Source organism: Camelus bactrianus, chromosome 17, assembly GCF_048773025.1.
Source record: "Camelus bactrianus isolate YW-2024 breed Bactrian camel chromosome 17, ASM4877302v1, whole genome shotgun sequence".
NCBI classification, from domain to species: domain Eukaryota; kingdom Metazoa; phylum Chordata; class Mammalia; order Artiodactyla; family Camelidae; genus Camelus; species Camelus bactrianus.
Window position 1 is genome coordinate 2897140 of NC_133555.1, and position 16638 is coordinate 2913777.

General features: G+C 52.8%; 1 long non-coding RNA gene across 3 annotated transcripts; it reads right to left on the reverse strand.

The window, feature by feature from the left end:
• Positions 1–362: 362 nt before the first annotated feature.
• Positions 363–16403, reverse strand: LOC123616233 (uncharacterized). Of its 3 annotated transcripts, none has more exons than XR_012499809.1 (5): positions 12882–16403; positions 7358–8309; positions 6898–7125; positions 5624–5762; positions 364–1761 (listed from the first exon to the last, which is right to left on the reverse strand). It is a non-coding gene; the product is annotated as an uncharacterized LOC123616233 (long non-coding RNA). The 3 variants fall into 3 exon arrangements; XR_012499808.1 differs by having other exon boundaries at positions 364–529; positions 1374–1761; positions 6898–8309; XR_012499807.1 differs by having other exon boundaries at positions 363–1761; positions 6898–8309.
• Positions 16404–16638: the final 235 nt, after the last annotated feature.

Consider the following 16638-nt stretch of genomic DNA (forward strand, 5'->3'; position numbering starts at 1 on the left):
GCCTGAGTTCCCTTCCGCTCCCTCTGGCTGGGATATGGTTCCCATCCAGACTGTGGGTGGAGGAATTCTTGAATGTGGTTCTCGTTTGCATCTTTGGCGACCCTCAGACAAGAAAGGAGGCCAGTGCTCAATGTCTGTTCCAACAGGAGCTGCACTAGGGGTTCCAGTCCGCAGGGAGGCGGGTCTTTGAAGGAGGAGGACGAAGCCATCGCATGACCAGCTGTTGGGGACAGTTAAAATCACGGTTTTGAGCAGGTTCTGGTCCACCACTCACTGGGTGACCTGGGCCACTCACTTGCCATCTTGGGGCTCAGGTTCTTCACCCGCTGTGCCTCTTCCAACTTGGCTATTCGAGGTCCTCCGAGCTCCAAACCTACCAGTCCTCTGCAAGGAATCACAGTTGTCCTCACTTTTCAAAAACCAAGGACAGAAACAGATTTCGAGGTCTCTCAGCAGGTGGAACTAGCATGACGGTCACCCCCTCCTCCCAGGATGCAGAGGAAGAAATGGAGAGGCAGGAGTCCCAAGCCTGAAAGGGATTTGCAAACAGAAATGAGCAACGCAGGCGTTCCGCCTAACGGCTCCCAGGTTCCGTGCTACATCCTTTCCTCTGTTTGCTCCCAACACTCTGCTCCTCAGGGGCGCCCTCCCTCAGCGGGGCAGCAGCAGTGGCCAACCCTCCTGTTCGGAGAGCTTTGGGCGCCCCGGCCCTGTGCTAACCGGGCTGTGTGATCACATCAAAGATGGGGAGATGGAAGCACAGAGAGTTTGGACAGCAGGACCCTGGTGCGCCGTGTCCCGAGGCCCAGCCCTCAGCAGGGCCGTGTAGCCGGGGAGTGTGAGTGTGTGTGTGTGTGTGTGTGCACGCACAGGGGTGGTGGTGCCTGTGTAGCATGTTGGGTTTTCTGTGTGCCAGGGTGTGTGTGTGTTGGAGTGTGTGCTGGTGTGCCTGTGTGTTGTGTGGGTGGGTGTTGGTGTGTGTCTGTGTGAGGAGTGACTGAGCTACTGCATGTAAAGCCCTGGGCCTGGAACATGGTAAGTTCTCAATAAATGTGGCTCATTATGGAGGCTTGGGTCTTCTTAGGTTTTTTTACCTGGTTTTCTTTATCAAGCTGGAGTGTCCAGTCCATGCACAGGTCTCAGGTGTAGAGCCTGACCGAGTTTTACATGTGTATACATGCATGTAGCCGTGCCCAGACCAAGGTGCCGGACACTTCCAGCTCCCAGAAGCCTCCCCCTGCATCAGTTCCCCCCGTTCTGACTCCTGTCATCACAGACAGGCTGTACTGTGGATGGAAGTATATGCGCGTACGCTGTGCACTCTTCCATGTCTGGCTCCTCAGTTCAGCGTGTTGCCTGTGAGATTAGCCCACCTTGTGTTTAGCAGCAGCCGTGAGCTATTGCGTTGTACTAACTTCCTGTCATGTGCTTATCCATCCTCCTGTTGGCGGCCATTTGGAAGGTTGCCGGTTTGGGCTGCGATGAGTAAGGCTTCCGTGAACACAGCTTCTGTGGGCAGGGCAAGGATTTCGGGGGGCATCTGCCGAGAAGAGAATTTGCCGGGTCGCAGGGGATCTGCAGCTTGGGCTTGAGCAGACGCCGCCAGACAGGTTTCTGAAGTGGCGTCAAGTTCCGATCCAGACAGCAATAACTGACGGTTCCGGCTGCTCCATATCCACATCCTCGCTGTCACAGCTGCTTCTCCAGAGGCAGGTGCTGTAATGGAATTTGGGTTGCAAGGTGCCCGTTAGGGACCAGCTCCTGTGGGGAGAAAGGGGCGGAGCAGAATTGGACAGAGGTCCAAGCTAATCTGTGACGCAGGCGGGTGGAGCCCGGTCAGCCCAGGAGCGGCGCTGGAGTGAGCACCGCCCGTCACAGCAACCACTTCGGTGGAAACGGCCGACCTCCAAGCCCTGCCTCTCTTGGCCTTTGGATGCGGACTGCTCGGTGAGCGCCATGGCCTTAGACAGGGTGGCTCCCAGCAGACGTTGAAGGGGCTGACAGCTGCCTGCTGATGGCAATTGTGTGGCTGTCCAGCAGGCCGTCCCTTGAAGGGAGATCCCTCCGGGGCCACCACGCACAGTCGCCTTGGTGGGGTATGTGCGAGGCGTCCTGCTGAGGTTTAATCGGCGTTTCCGTGCTGACCAGGGTGCTTTCTGTGCTCATCGGACATTTGAATATCCCCTTGAGCGCAGCAGCTGTGCAAGTATCTGCCTGTTTTTAAACTGGGGTGTTTATCTTTTCCTTATTAATTTATAAAAGTTATTTATGTATTCTGGATATGAGTTCTTTTTCATAGATGTACCACAAACTTCTTCTCTCAGTGTGTTTTCTTTAGGAAATGTTTGCCTACCTCATGGTCAGGAAGATATTCTATTCTTTAAAGGAGTTATCATTTTACTGTGGATCTATGATCCATCTCAAATTAATACTTGTGTGTGGTAGGAGGCAGGCTTGTGTTTTCCCCATAAGGGGATCCAGTTGAGCTGATACTATTTACTAAAAGGACCGTCTTCCCCCCACTGAATTGCAGTGCGCCTGGACTATAATCAGCTGATGGAAGGTGCCAACACAGCCAGGCTCTGCGGGGCTCCCTGGCCCGGTCCGCTGGACGACTGTTACGCTCCACCACACTGTCTGCTGTGGGTTTATAAAAGCTCTTGACGTCTCTTGACGTAGTCCTCCAGGTTTGTGCTTTTGTTTTTATTTTTTGAGATTGGTGTTACCTGTTCTAGATCCCTTGAATGTCCGTATAAATTTTCACATCAGCATGCCAATTTCCTCAAAAATGCCTGCTGGGCTATCGACTAGGTGCACACTGAATACGGATCTTCTTTGATTTACGATATGATGACATCCTGATAACCCATTTAAGTTGGTACTATCACAAGTCAGAAATGCCTTTAATACAGCCAACCCACCAAACATCACAGCTTAGCCTGGCCTACCTTACACGTGCTCAGAGCACTGAGCCTACAGCTGGACAAAATCATCTCACACAAAGCCTGTTTTGTAATGAAATGTGGACTGTCTCATGTAATCTATTGAATACTGCACTGAAATTGAGAAACAGAGTGGTTGTCTGGGTACAGAATGGCGGTAAGTGTATCAGCGGTTTGCATTGCGAGAAAGGATCGTAACCGCGTACACCAGCCTGGGAGAGATCAAGATCTGAAGTACAGTTTCCTCCAAGTGTGTATTGCTTTCACACCCCTGTAAAGCCCAAAACTCCTAAGGGCCCTCTGGATGCAATTCTCTCTGGGGCGAACTGACATCTTAGTAACATTAAGTCGGCCAGTCAATGAACATGGTATAGCCCTCGATTTATTTAAGTCTTCTTCAGTTACTCTGCAACATTTTGTAGTTTTTAGCATAGGAGTCTTGCATCTCCTTCGTTAGATTTATTCATAAGTATCTGATCATTTTTGGTGTTATTATAAATGACATTTAAAGTTTTTCTTTTTCTAATTGTTGCTAGTATATAGAAATTCATTTGATTTGGGGGTGCTGATTATAGTCAGTAACCTTGCTAAATTTACTCATTCATTCTCATATCTTGTAGATTATTTTGGATTTTTTCCATGAAGTTTTATTATTTGAAATAATAAAACAGTTTGTATGTTTCCTTCCCAATCCTTATTTGTTTTATTTTTATCCCCCCCCTCCTTATTGAAATGACTGGGTCCTGGGATGCCATCTTGAATAGAGATGCTGGTGGTCAACACCCTTCACTTGGTCCTGTCCTCAGGAGAAGAGTGCTCAGTATTTCACCATTAATGATGATGTTAGCTCTGTGTGTGTGTGTGTGTGTGTGTGTGTCAGACACCCTTTACTGGATTAAGGACTTTGATACTTTCTCTGACAGTTTTTATCATGAATAGGCATTGAATTTTAACAAATATTTTTCTGTATCTGTTGATTTTAGCTCACGTATATGGCTGCAACACTTAAGAGCTGGGAAGTGGTTTGTGGCTGGTCTCAGGCCAGAGGTTTCAGGGCAGCTGTGCCCTCGTTGGGGCCAGATGAGACGGCTGCAGGGGGGCAGTGGGTGAGGTCCACTGCAGAGACAGGCAGTGACATGTGATCACCCACCTCAGTCCCCGCAAACTCCTGCTCCGCTTGCTCCCAGCAAGGACACGGGCTCTGCTTTCTGAAGGGAAACTAGCCCCCTTTGTATGACCCTGCACCAGGCACTATGTTAGGTGTTGTGAGGAGGCACATGACACTGGTACCGACCCTCCAGGGCCTGTGGGGTCTCCATGTGTCGTGCCTTCATGCAGCTCTTAGAGGAACCCGATTTGTGCTAGAACCGGCGGGTCTCTGTCTGTCTCCTCCACCCCCACAGAACCCCTCTTGCCAGGGACCAAAGGCCCTCGGAAGCAGTTGGGCCACGCACAGACAGGGAGAGAGCAGTGGAAAATGCAGAATGCATCCAATGACCCCCCCCGCCCCCCTGCACCCATTTCATCCCCTGCACAGTTGTCTTGTGGATTCTTGGCCTCGCCAGTGCGGTCTGGGAAGACTTACAAAGTTTCCTCCCAGAGCTTCAAGAAGCCAAGAACAGGAGCTGCCCTAGGCCATTTCTGTCCCTGGGTCTCCTTTCAAAAGATCTCTGGATAGATGAGGGGACTGCGGCCTGTGGGCAGTCAGGGGAGAGTGCCTTTTAGGGTTTCAGATTTCTGGCTTGGCTCAGATACTCTGACTCTCCAGTTCCCACACTAGATGCTTAGTCCGCTGGGAGTCAAAGCCTTGCCTCCCCAAATTCCCATTACATGTGCTGCTTCTGCTGCCTCTGCTCAGCCTCCCTTCTGCTTTCCATAGCAAGTCTCAATCCCAGGCCAGACTAGTGGGGAAATTAGGAAATTTTAGGTTGCAAGTAATAGGAACAGACGGCAAATTAGCCCAGTCCTCGAGAGAGGGGGAATCTATTGGTTCACAGATCTGAAAATTCTAGGGGGAAATGACTTCAGGTGTGGCTGGATCCAGGTGCTCAAATCCTGTCATCAGGAACATGACTTTCTCCATCTTTGGCTCTGATTTCTCCTGTGTGGGCTTTTTTCTCAGACAAGCTTTTCCCTTGCAATGGTAAAGAAGATCTGGCTTATATCCTCCCAGCTTGGTAGCTCCAAGGGAAAGACAACACTCTTTTTCAATAGATGAGGCAAAAATCCCAGGAAAGGCTCTCATTGGCCCAGACCAATTCACATCCCCATGTTGAGAATCAGCCTCACTGAAAACTTGTGGCCTGAGAATGTGGGAAGGGTGACTCCTGAGGGGGAAAAAGCGTTTGCAATGAGAATTAAGTGTGCCGGGCAGACAAAATCTCAGCGCCACCGCCAGGCGCCCTTGCCCTCCTCCATGCCTTTGTCCACATGTTTTCCTTTCTGGGGTGTTGTCCTCTTTCCCATGCTTGATGTTTCTATCCCTTCGATCCTCACCTCCCTGGGACCTTCCCCAGCCTTCCAGTCCACACAGACCTCCTCTTCTTTGAGCTCACCATGTACCAATAGCCTAAACATTTGATTTTATTTTAAAATAAATATAACTTATATTCTTCTGATTATGTCAAAATAATACTTGTTCCCCAGACAAATCAGAAAATACAAAGACGAAATCCCATTACCTCTGGGGAGGTGACACTGTGCCCAGGCGTGGTCCACTTGGCATTCGGGACAGCCCTCTTGGCTGTGAAGTGGAGAAGGCAGAGATGATGCTGGTTCTGCCCAAGGTGGTGGCCGTGGGGAGGGGGAGAAGCAGGGGAACTGCAGAGGGGTAAGGGTTGGGGAGAAAGGTTGAGTACGATGGCTAGGTTTCTGGCTTGAGCATCTGTGTGGATGGGGACGACGGGGAGCAACAGACGTGTCTCCCTTGATACTGCGAGTGGATTTATGCTCACAGCTGCAAGGAGTTACTCTGATAGTGCTCGCTCCCCCACTCCAGTAAGCCTCTTTCCGTGTCAATAACGTGTCTTTACAGCGTCCTTGGCAATGCCCACACACTATTCCATATGATGTGCTGATATTTTAACAGTGCTCCATGGATGGCCATTTAAGTCATGTTTGCACTGACCCTTTAGTACTTGAGTAGCTGCCAGATTGCTTTGTTTCTCGGTCATTTGTCCCTTTATGTCAAGTCCGGGAGCTGTCTGTTCTCTGTTCCTCCCCTCAGTGTCTTGCGTTTTGGCCACTAGATGGTGGTGTTGCATAGTATCCCCCCCACCATGGTCCCAGCCCTTGGCGGGCTCCGTGCGGAGAGCCGTGCTCCCCAGAACCCAGCCCCCCAGCCCCCCAGCCCCCCAGCCCTGACCTCCACCCAGAGCAGGACCGCACAGACGTCTTCGCCGACCCATGGGTGAGTGGGTCCTGCATTCTCGGTGCCCAAAGAACTCCTGCCCTAGGGACGACCTGCTGCTTGCTGCACATGGATGCTTCCACGCTTCCTTCCCTGCAGGAATGAGGGGCTGGCGCTTTGGACAGTGGCTTCTGAAACGTGGCATCCAAATTGCTGATGGAGCCTGAGATGGTTTGAGGGGGCGCCAGGACTGCATTACCAAAGCTTCTTTGGTATGTTTTGAGAAAAATAGTGGTTCGTCCTTCAAATCCATGATTTCACAGATACTACTCTTATTTGAAATAAGGTTAAATTAAAAGAAAAATGTTTAAATTTTCATTTAAAATTTTAAGGAAAAAGACGGTACAGGTAGCACACAGATAAATCGCTAGCTTCACTGCAAATCAGAAAGGTCCAGCTCTGGATCTAGATGAGAAAGTGTGATGGGGTCATAAGATCTTGTAAGGACTGAATTTGAAAGTTTAGACCCTGAAGATCTTAAACTCTTGGAGCCTAGAAGTAGAATCTTTGAACCAGTTTCTTTGATCGACCACCTTTGCCACTTACGTATCCGCTGCCAGTTAGAGCATCTCGAAGCCCGCATCACTGAAGGCTTGTTGCAGAGGTCAGGTGTGTCCTCTTGACTCCCAGGCGCCCCTTCCATCAAGATGCAGAATGCAGCGTAGACCTTCCTTCCACTGGAACTTGGACGCTCTCGCTTGAGCAGTAGAGTGCAGCAGACGTGACAGTGCGCCACTTTCTGCGACACTGGCTCTGGGCACCCAGCCACTCTCCCTGAGGAAGCCCAGGCAGCCCATGAAGAGGCCCTGCAGAGACAAACCAAGACCCCACCCACATCCCCAGCTGAGCTCCCCCAACACCCATGGGTGCAACATCTTGGAAAAGGCCCTCCCAGGCCCCAGGTAAGCGGATCCAGCTGACGCCATGTGGAGCAGAGACCAGCTTTCCCCACAACAGACCTCTGACTGACGAGGAGCCCGAAGGTCAGAGAGGCCCTGTGGCTTACCCCGGGAAATACAGTGGAGATGTGGCAGGGCTGGGGCTTTCAGGAGTGGAGAGAGGAGGGCTGCTGCTGCATTGGCCACTGCCCGCCCAGCCTTCCAGGCACCCCTGACCACAGTTCCTGCTACTCCGCTCCAGGCCCTGGATCCGCACCAACGCCTGAATCCTTCTGCGGGAAGGCCTGCTTGGGCAGGGCTCGGGCCAGATGGACTTCGGCTGCCTGGGGGCTCTGAGAGGCGGGCCTGCGGAACCTGGGGCAGCCCTAGACATGCCAGGCCCCTTGGCACCAGGACTGCTCGCAGCCCCAGGACTCAGAGGCGAGGCTCTGTCGTCCTCCCCATGCAGATGAAGAGGCTGAGGCTGGAGGCTTCTGCTTCAGGCTCAAGGCTCATGGGTGGCATGTGGACCCCAAGCTGACTGCTAAAAGGGTGTGAGGGGAGGCAGAGGAGCTAGAGGGCAAGGGACTAGAGTAGAGGAAGGGTCCTGTCCTCCTGGGAGCCCACCTTCACGTTGTGCCCCCCTACGCCTGCCTACCGCCATCCCCAGCCCCTCCACACACAGTGGAGGGAGCCTGGAGGTGACAGCAGACCTGGGACTAGGTTGAGAAATCCACTTTGTGAGACCACTGCGCCCGGAGGTCCTGCTCTGACCTCTCAGCTCTTGCAGGAAGATCTGGAGGTGCAAGAATGCAAATCCTCCCGCCAGGGGCCGTGCCTGAGAAATCGGTGGCCCCCCCGTCCCCACCGTGGTCCTGAGAACACAGACACCTTCACACCCGCGAGCTGGCCTGCCTGTCCTCCAATCCTCGCTGCGCCCCCAGACCCGGCCCCCTGTGTCCACCTGCCGGTGAGGAGACCCAGGCTTGGCGGGGTCCAGTCTCAGGTCCTGACTTCCAATCCAGTTAGAGGCCAGTCCACATTCCTTTTGTTTGCTTGCTTGTTGGCTTGTTTTTAACTCTGGGAAAATACACATAACATAAAATTTACCATTTTAACCATTTTTAAGTGTCCAGTTCAGTGGCGTTAAGTGTATTCACACTGCTGTGCAACCATCCCCACCATCTGTCCCCAGAACATTTTTCATCTTCCCGAACTGAAGCTCTGCCCCCGTCACCACTAATCTCTCACCCCCCCTCCACTTCAGCGCCTTGGCCGCCACCACTCTACTTGCCGTCTCTGTGGATCCGCCTGCTCTAGGGACGTCATGTAAATGGGGCCATGCATTTATCCTTTTGTGACTGATTTATCTCACTGAGCACCATGTCCTCAGGGTTCATTGATGTTGTAAGCATGTGTCAGAATCTCCTCCCTGTTCAAGACTGAATAATATTCCATTGTCTGTGTAGACCACATTTTGCTTATCCATTCATCCGTCAATGGACACTTGGGTTGCTTCCAGGTTTTTGGCTGCTGTGAGTAATGTTGCTATAAACACGAGGGCACAAATATCTCCTCGAGACCCTGCTTTCTATTCTTCGGGGTATATATCCAAAAGTGGGAATGCTGGGTCATATGATAATTCTGTTTATAGCTTTTTTAGGAACTACCATCCTGTTTTCCACAGTCGCTACGCCATCTTGCATTCCTATCAGCACTGCACAAACGTTCCAGATTCTCCACATCTTTCCAGCAGTGGCTTGTTTCTGGCTTGTTGCTGCTGCCTTTCTGCTTTTCAGTAGCCATCCTAATGGGCCTGAAGTGGTATCTCGTTGCAGCTTGATCCTTGGCCATCTGCATGTCCTCTCTGGAGAAGTGCCTCTCCAACCCTTTAGCCGCTTTTTGGTCTGGTTGTCTGGGCTTTGTTGTTGAGTTGCAGGGGCTCTTTATATGTCCTGGGCATGAACCCCTCGTCACAGAGGTGCCTGGCAAATGCTTTCTCCCGTTCTCCAGGTTGCCGTCCTTGAGTTCCTCAGATAAACCTTTTGTGTAACATACATAGAGGAAACTGCACGGGACACAGCGTCAGCCTGACGAGCTGTCGCAGAGCCAGCACGCCTGTCCCGCCGCCTCACCCCTGCCCTCAAGGGCAGGGGGACTAGAGGAGCGGAGGGTCTTCCGCAAAGGTCGCTGCCAGCCTGGCCCCTAACCCCGCTTTTAGACGCTGCGCCTGGAACAGCACGGTGAGTGCTCTTTTCTTTTCCTGGCTGCTTCTGGTCTTCACTCTTTAGGTGACATCACTGCACGAAGCTGTCACTCGCTGCTGTGTGACATTCCGTGGATGGCACTGAAGAGTCTCGAACAATCCAAATTCCCTTCAGTAATTCTGAAGCCCACTGCCCTCCCCCACTGAGTCCCCTTTCACCTGCTGATGGACGTCTGGACCTTCCCCAGGACTTAACCAGGTGTCCGGTGCCCGCTGTGGCCAATTCAGGCCCTGGGAGGAAGGCATGATCACACTCCCCATTTGAGAGGAGGGGAGGAAGGATGTGAAGAGAGACTCGAGCCAGCTGCCCCAGCCGGAGCTGGGGATCCTCCATGCCCTCCTTCTCTCCTCCAGTCAAGGAGGCCTCCAGGCCGGGGCCTCCCCCTCCCCTCCCAGGGCCCAGCACGGGGCCTGGCCCAGCACTGGTGGTGTGGATTCTGGTCGGGAGAACCAAGGTGGAAATCAGTCTAGTTTGGGTGCCACAGACCCCACGTGGGACCCTGAGCAAGTCACTCTGCTCGGGTCCTCAGCGTCCTCCTTATGTGATGACACTGCTGTGAGGGCACGTGAGTTAGTGCCTGGAGGCGCCCAGCTAAGCGGCGGGTGAGTGTCCACAGTTGTGGCCGTGTTCATTGCCTCTGCCCGCTGTTGTCACAGACACAGAGGAGGCATCACTTCCTAGCCCTGCCAGCCGCAGCCGAGTGCCCTCCCTGCCCTGTCGATTATTCTTTTGTGTTTCCAGCCTCCCTTGAGCCCCGTAAAATACTGCCTTCCCGGTAAAGTCTTTGTCCACAGGACGTCGCCCCACTCCCTCCTTGACTGGCCCCTTGGGCTCTCAGAGGCAAACCAGTCGCTCTTCTCCCAGTGGGCTCAGGCCCCACTCTGAGCTTTTCAGAAAATTAAATTAAAAGTTTTAAAGGGTGAGAGATACCTACAGTATAAAAATTCAAAAGTCTCAAGAGAAAAATAGAAAAATTAGATTTCCTCTCTCTCTCACTGCTGTACCCCTGCCGTCCGGTCCCCTCCCATGTGGCTCCAACATTCCCAGTCCCTTGTGTATGTTTCCAGAAATACCGTGTTCTGTCATCAGCAGGAATTACTCCCCATTTATATTTCACACACGTGGGACTCTCTCCACACACACTCTTCACCATGTTACTATTACTTTTTACAGCAAAAAAAAAAAAAAAAAAATCAAATTGAACAAAGCAGCCCACAGCCATCACCACTTTAAAACTTTCAAATTTTGAAATAGTTTAAGACTCATGAGAAGCTGCAAAAATAGCACGGAGAGTCCCCGTGAGCCTTTCCCCCCGCTCCCCCCGCTCCCCCCGGTGATAACATCGTACACAATCGGAGCGCATTGTCAAAGCCAGGAAACCGACGTGGTACAGTATCATTAACTCAGCGCCCGGCCTTATTTGGGCTTCACCAGTTTTTACATGCAGTCATTGTTCTGTTTTGTTTTCTGGTACATAGTTCTATGAAATTTAATTGCAAGGATAGATGTTGTAACCATCAGGACACAGAACTGTTCCAATCACCATAAAGAAATCCCCTCTTGTCAACACTTTATAATCACACTCTGTCCTAACCCTGTTCCTGAGCAGCCGCTGGCCTGTTAACACCGTGGTTAGGGCACTTGGACAGTGCTGGATAAATGGAGTCATACTGTGCGTAAAACCTTCTGGGATTGGCATTATTTTGCTCAGCAGAATGCCTTGGAGTTCAGTTCAATTCGTCGCTGGTCAGTAACTCATTCCGTGTCATTGCCTTGTGGTATTCCATGCACGGGATGGCCATGGTTGGTTAATCCATTCGCCTGTTGAGGGACATTTGGGTTGTTTCCAGTTTGCGGTGATGACAAATCGAGGTGCTGTGAATGTTCACCTGCAAGTTTTTGCATGAACCTACATCTTCATTTTTCCAGGAGAAGCACCCAGAAGAGCAGTTGCTGAGTTGTGTGATAAGCGTATGCTTAACTGGCTGAGAGACTGCCACCCTACTTTCCAGATCGCTGTGTGTTTTTACATTCCCACCAGCAGCATTGAGTCCCGGTTGCTCTGTGTCCTTGTCAGCCCTCGATCCGATCAGCACTTTTCACATTGGCCGTGTTGCAGGTTTGAGTGCTGTCTCAGCGCAGCTCGGCGCTGCGTTTCCCCAGTGGTCAGGGGTGCGGCGCATCTTTTCTTAGGCTTATATGCCATCCACCCATCCTCTCTGGTGATCGCTCTGTTCAAAATTTTTACCCATTTTCTAATTGAATTGCTTACTTTCTTACTATTGGGTTTAGAATGTTCTTTGCATGTTCTAAATACAAGTCCTCTTGGGATATGGGTTCTGCAAATACTGTCTCCCAGTCTGCAGCTTGTCTCTTCATCCCCTGTACAGTCTTTTGCAAAGCACACTTCTTTCGTTTTGCTGAGGTCCAGTTTATCCCTTTTTTCTTTCTGTGGACCATGCCTGTGGTGCCATGTCCCCTTGCCTTTACCTCACTGTGTCTTGTAGACAGCACACAGCCCTGTCAGCACGTACAGAGCTTCCTCGTCGTGTGTCTGTGGCTGCAAGCATGCCACCTTACAAATAAAGCGTAATTTATTAAGCCAGTCCCTGTGGGATCCAGCCGTCCAGACTTGTGCTATGCATCAGTGCGGCAATAAATAACCACCAGCAGACATCATTCTTACACTGTGGCTTCGCATGCCTGCGGGATAAATTCCTGGAAGCGGGGCTGCTAGTCAAAGGGTTCAAGCATTTGCCCAAGGCGGTCTCTCCCCTGGCCCTCCCGCGGCCGCGCCCGCACCACTGCTCTTCCCCTCCTCTCTTCCTAGCACAGGGTTTTATCACGTTGTTTGGTCTTCTCCAGTTTGAAGAGTGAAGAACGGTTCTCCATGTGGTTTTAGTTTAGCTCTGTCTTTAAGGGCTTCCTGTGTTTTCTTTCCTGTGAACGTTCGGCTCCTCCTGGGCTCCTGGCCGGATGGGTCAGAGGAGACCCGCCCTCACTCTGGGAGCGGGGTGGGCCGCGGCCTCAGGGCTCCCTCACCGGCCAGCGCTCACTCATTGGAGGGCTGAGCCCCGGGTTCACACCCTGCTCCTGGCTGCTGCCTGAGTCCCTGCCCATGTGGGCTCGTGTGCCCCTCTCTGAAGTGGGGGTAAGAGGGGCAGCTACCCCGAGGACTGTCGGGGACGTCCTGCGTAACTCTGCAGGAAGGCGCTCAGACTGGCGCTGCCCGGTGGGCGCTGTGGCAGTGCTGGCTCTGTGGTCAGCCATAGGGAACAACGCCGTGTTGTGTATTTGAAAGCTGCTAAGAGAACAGACCTTAAACACTTTCATCACAAGAAGAAAACTGTAACTATAGGTGGGGATGGACGATAACTGGACTTACTGCGGGGGTCAGCTCCCAGCACGCACACGCATCGGCTCGTTGTGTTGCACACCTGAAACCAGTGCAGTGTTACACGCCAACTATGTCTCAATTTCAAACAATGAAGTGCTGGCTCTTTTCTTACTATTACTATCTGTGAGGACCGTGACTCGAACAGGTGTCTTCTCCCCTCGAAGTGCTCATCCAGCCCCTGCTTGACTTTCCCCCAGAGCCCTGGGGCTCCCTGCCTCCAGCGTGTTCCAGCTCCGAGGGCTGTGGACAGCCCCCAGACGGCTCCGTGTTGCCCTCGGAGCCCCTGCGAAGGCTGCGTTCTAATGCTGGCTGTGCGCCATTGCCTTCTGATTGCTCCATCCCAAGGGAGATTGCACTGGCTGTCTCCCTCCTGCACACCCAGTTCTGTGCCAGGGACAAGCCTGTCCAAAGTTTAACCAAGGACACGGTGGGGACAGGGAACTGTACAGGTAAAAGCAGAGAGAGGGGCTGCTTGGATGTGGTAGCCTGGGGCCCTAGAATGTCTCCAGGTGTGAGGGTGTTGGCCTGGGTGGCATGTCAGCAAGAAGTTTGGGGTCTTCTTACTGCCCATAGTCTTTTTTCTCCATGAACTTCTGGACTCCTTGACCTCTCAGAGATGAGGGAAGGGAGGCCCAGAAAGGACCACTTGAGGAAACAGGCCAGTGTCCCCACCAAGAGCATGGGCTTGGGCATCTTGATTTGAATCATGGCTTTTGGCTGTGTGACCTTGAGAGAGTCACTCAACCTCTCTGAACCCCAGTTTCCCCATCTGTAAATGGGACTGACAATAGCAGCTGCTTCCTAGAGCAGATGTAAAAGTTAAATGAGATGGTGCTTGCGAAACACTTACCTGGCACGGACAATGCCCACTTGTGGGGGGCAGTGGTGATGATGGTGGTCTTGGTGGTGGTGGTGGTGGTGATGGTGGTGGTCATGGTTGTTGCTGTTTTACTAAGGGGAGGGATCTCAGGCCTTTGTACCTGCCATGCCCTCTAAATGGAGCACCTTTCTACTCCCTCCACCTCTCCAAGCCCAGTCATAATTCAGATCTCAGCCTAAACAAGCACCCACCATGTGCAGGGCCCTGGGAACATGGCGGGGAGCAGCCCCCACCCACAAGGACGCACCTTCTCCAGCTGCTGCTTGGAGCCGAGTGGGCCCCGCCTGGGCCGGACTCAGGACACCTGCCTTCTTGTTGCACATCATCTACTCTTTCATGGGTGCGTCAGGCAGCTCACCTCTCCCAGCCTCAGTTTACCCAGCAAGAGATCTAAGAAAAGCCCTGCACACTCCCCCTCCCCAAAGCCTCCCGCCCCCACCCCGCAGTCAGCATCCACAACGGTACACACACGTCTCATCTCTTTCCTTGTGTGGTGCTGTTGGGCCAGGAAGTTCCCAAACTGCCCTCACAAGTGCTTGGAAATAGAACGGCTCTCTCTGGCATCTCCTTTCAGCTCTGTTCTCCCAGGGGTGTCAGCGAGAATACCCAGGCCTCATTAACTCACGGGGCATCTGCATCATTTCATTTGCCAGAAATTCCTCACCACATCTACCCTAAGCGATTGATTTCATGGGAAGCTATTATAGTAGCCACATCTTTATCAAGGCGAGCCTTCATTTCCAAGGCTGGGGGAAGGACTCAAGCATCTGATAAGTCCGGCCTTGGGGCTCTGCCACCAGTCAGTGAAAATTTTGGGCTTATGCCCCAGCTTCTCTATTGCATGAGTTCTCTCTTACAGTTTGTTGCCTGTGACAGAAGAGCTGGTTCAAAAGAGAGGGAGACTTACTGATTCCCATAACTGTCAAGCCCCAGGATTTCAGGCATGGCTGGATCCAGGTGCTCAAATGATGTCCCCAATTGACAAATGAAGAAATTGAGGCATATAATTTGCCTGAGGGTGCACAGCAAGGAAGTCCCCTCTGTCCACTCTGGTTTCCTCTGTGTTGCCTCATTCTCAGGCGGCCTTACCTTTGTTGATGGGCAGGTAGCCTCCAGCAGCTTCGGGCAGCGCTGTCCAATAGAGAAAGGATGCCAATTTCCTTCAAGTGCTTCAGCAGGAGTGCTGCTGAGGGCTGTCACTGACCATGCTTGGGAAACCTGGCCACCCCTGACAATGAATGGGCCAGGGGATCTGGGCTGTGAATGGTCATACCTGGAGCATCCACTCCCCTCTGACGTACAAGCTGAGAGCTGGCTGCTTGAGTCACCCCAGCTCCGCTGGGGGTCGGCTTCAGGAATCACAGAGGGGGCACCCTGGAAGCAGGGATCCTTGGGCCAGCTGTGCTGGACAGGAGAGGCCCAGTGGGTGGGGCCTGGAGAAAAGGGACTCTGCTGGCCCCAGGGCTGGGCCGGGGAGGGGTGGGTGGGAGGAGGTGGCCTTCCCCATCTTCCCAGGGACACGCAGCCCCGCAGTACCTTCTCATACGAGCACACTGACAGGGGTTCCGTCCTGGCACAGAGCAGTTACTAGACACCTAGGCACTGTTTAGGATCCTCACAACAGCCCTGAGAGGGAGCAGGTATATGCCCGTTTGACAGATGGGGAAGTTGAAGTTCGTAGAGCTGGTTTGCCCAGGGTAGTGAGGATGCAGAGCCAGGTACAGATGCACTGTGACTCAGTGTGGGCCAAGACCAGAACCGAGGCAGTTAAACGTAGAGAGGGTTAGCAGAGGAGGGTACGGCCTGTCAAGCTGAGGCTAAGGGGTGTGTGTGGGCGAGACGGGAGGGCCGGGATGGTCAGGAGAAGTTTTCAAGCAGGATGTGCTGCTTCAGCACATCTGGAAGGATTTCCACTAGAGAAGCAGCAGTGAGGAGGGTGTAGGATGTGCTAAGCAGAGGGCACAGGGTGGACGCGGGTCCAGAGACGTGAAATGGCATGAACCCTGTGGGGAGCTGGAAGCGGCTGGCTGTTTCTGGGGTCGAACAGAGAGAGTGGAGGGAGGGACCAGGTCAGGATCCCTGGGCCTTAGCTCCCCGGGCCTTAGCTCCCTGTGGGATGGCCTGTGGCAGCAGAACCTGCTGGCTAGGGAGGCTGGTGGCGGGAGCAGCGGAATTCTGAGCTCGTTGCTGGTTTGGGAGACAGAGGGACAGAGGCCCAAACCCAAGAGCTTATGTGTGTGGGATTTCCAGATCACCTTCCCGTGTGGGTGGGGTGGGGGGGGGTACTGCCTTCCCCAGCGAGACCCTCGGAGAATGCCACAGTCACTAACTCAGCAAGCTGGTACCCTCACCCCACAGCATACTCAGTAGGGACTCATAAGGGGGAGGGTAATTATCCAAATTGTTTAGAGGGGAAGCTGAGCACAGAGAGGGAAAGCAACTTGTCCCAGAGCACACAGCCAGGAAATGACAGAGTGGGATTCCAACCCAGGACTCCCTGATTCTCCTCCTGGCCACCCATCACCCCCGAGCAAGCTTCAGGCCAAGCTTGCCCATTGCCACTGGGCTTCTGGAAGCTTCTCATTGAAAATGTTTGCCCTATTGTGTTTTTTTAAATTATACTACCAATAAATGCTCATGGTAACATACTAAAACAGTACAGGAGAATCTAAAATGGAAAATGAACGCTTTCTACCTTTGTCTCCCACAGCGGACACTGCTGGTGCCTGGCCCGGACCCCCCTCAGTGGCCCTGGGCTTCCTCAGTCTGCTGTGCATCACCTGGGGCGCTGGTTTATGTGCAGATTCCTGGGCCCTGCCCCGGAGATGCTGGCTCACTGTTGGGGGAACAACTGGGAATCTGCGA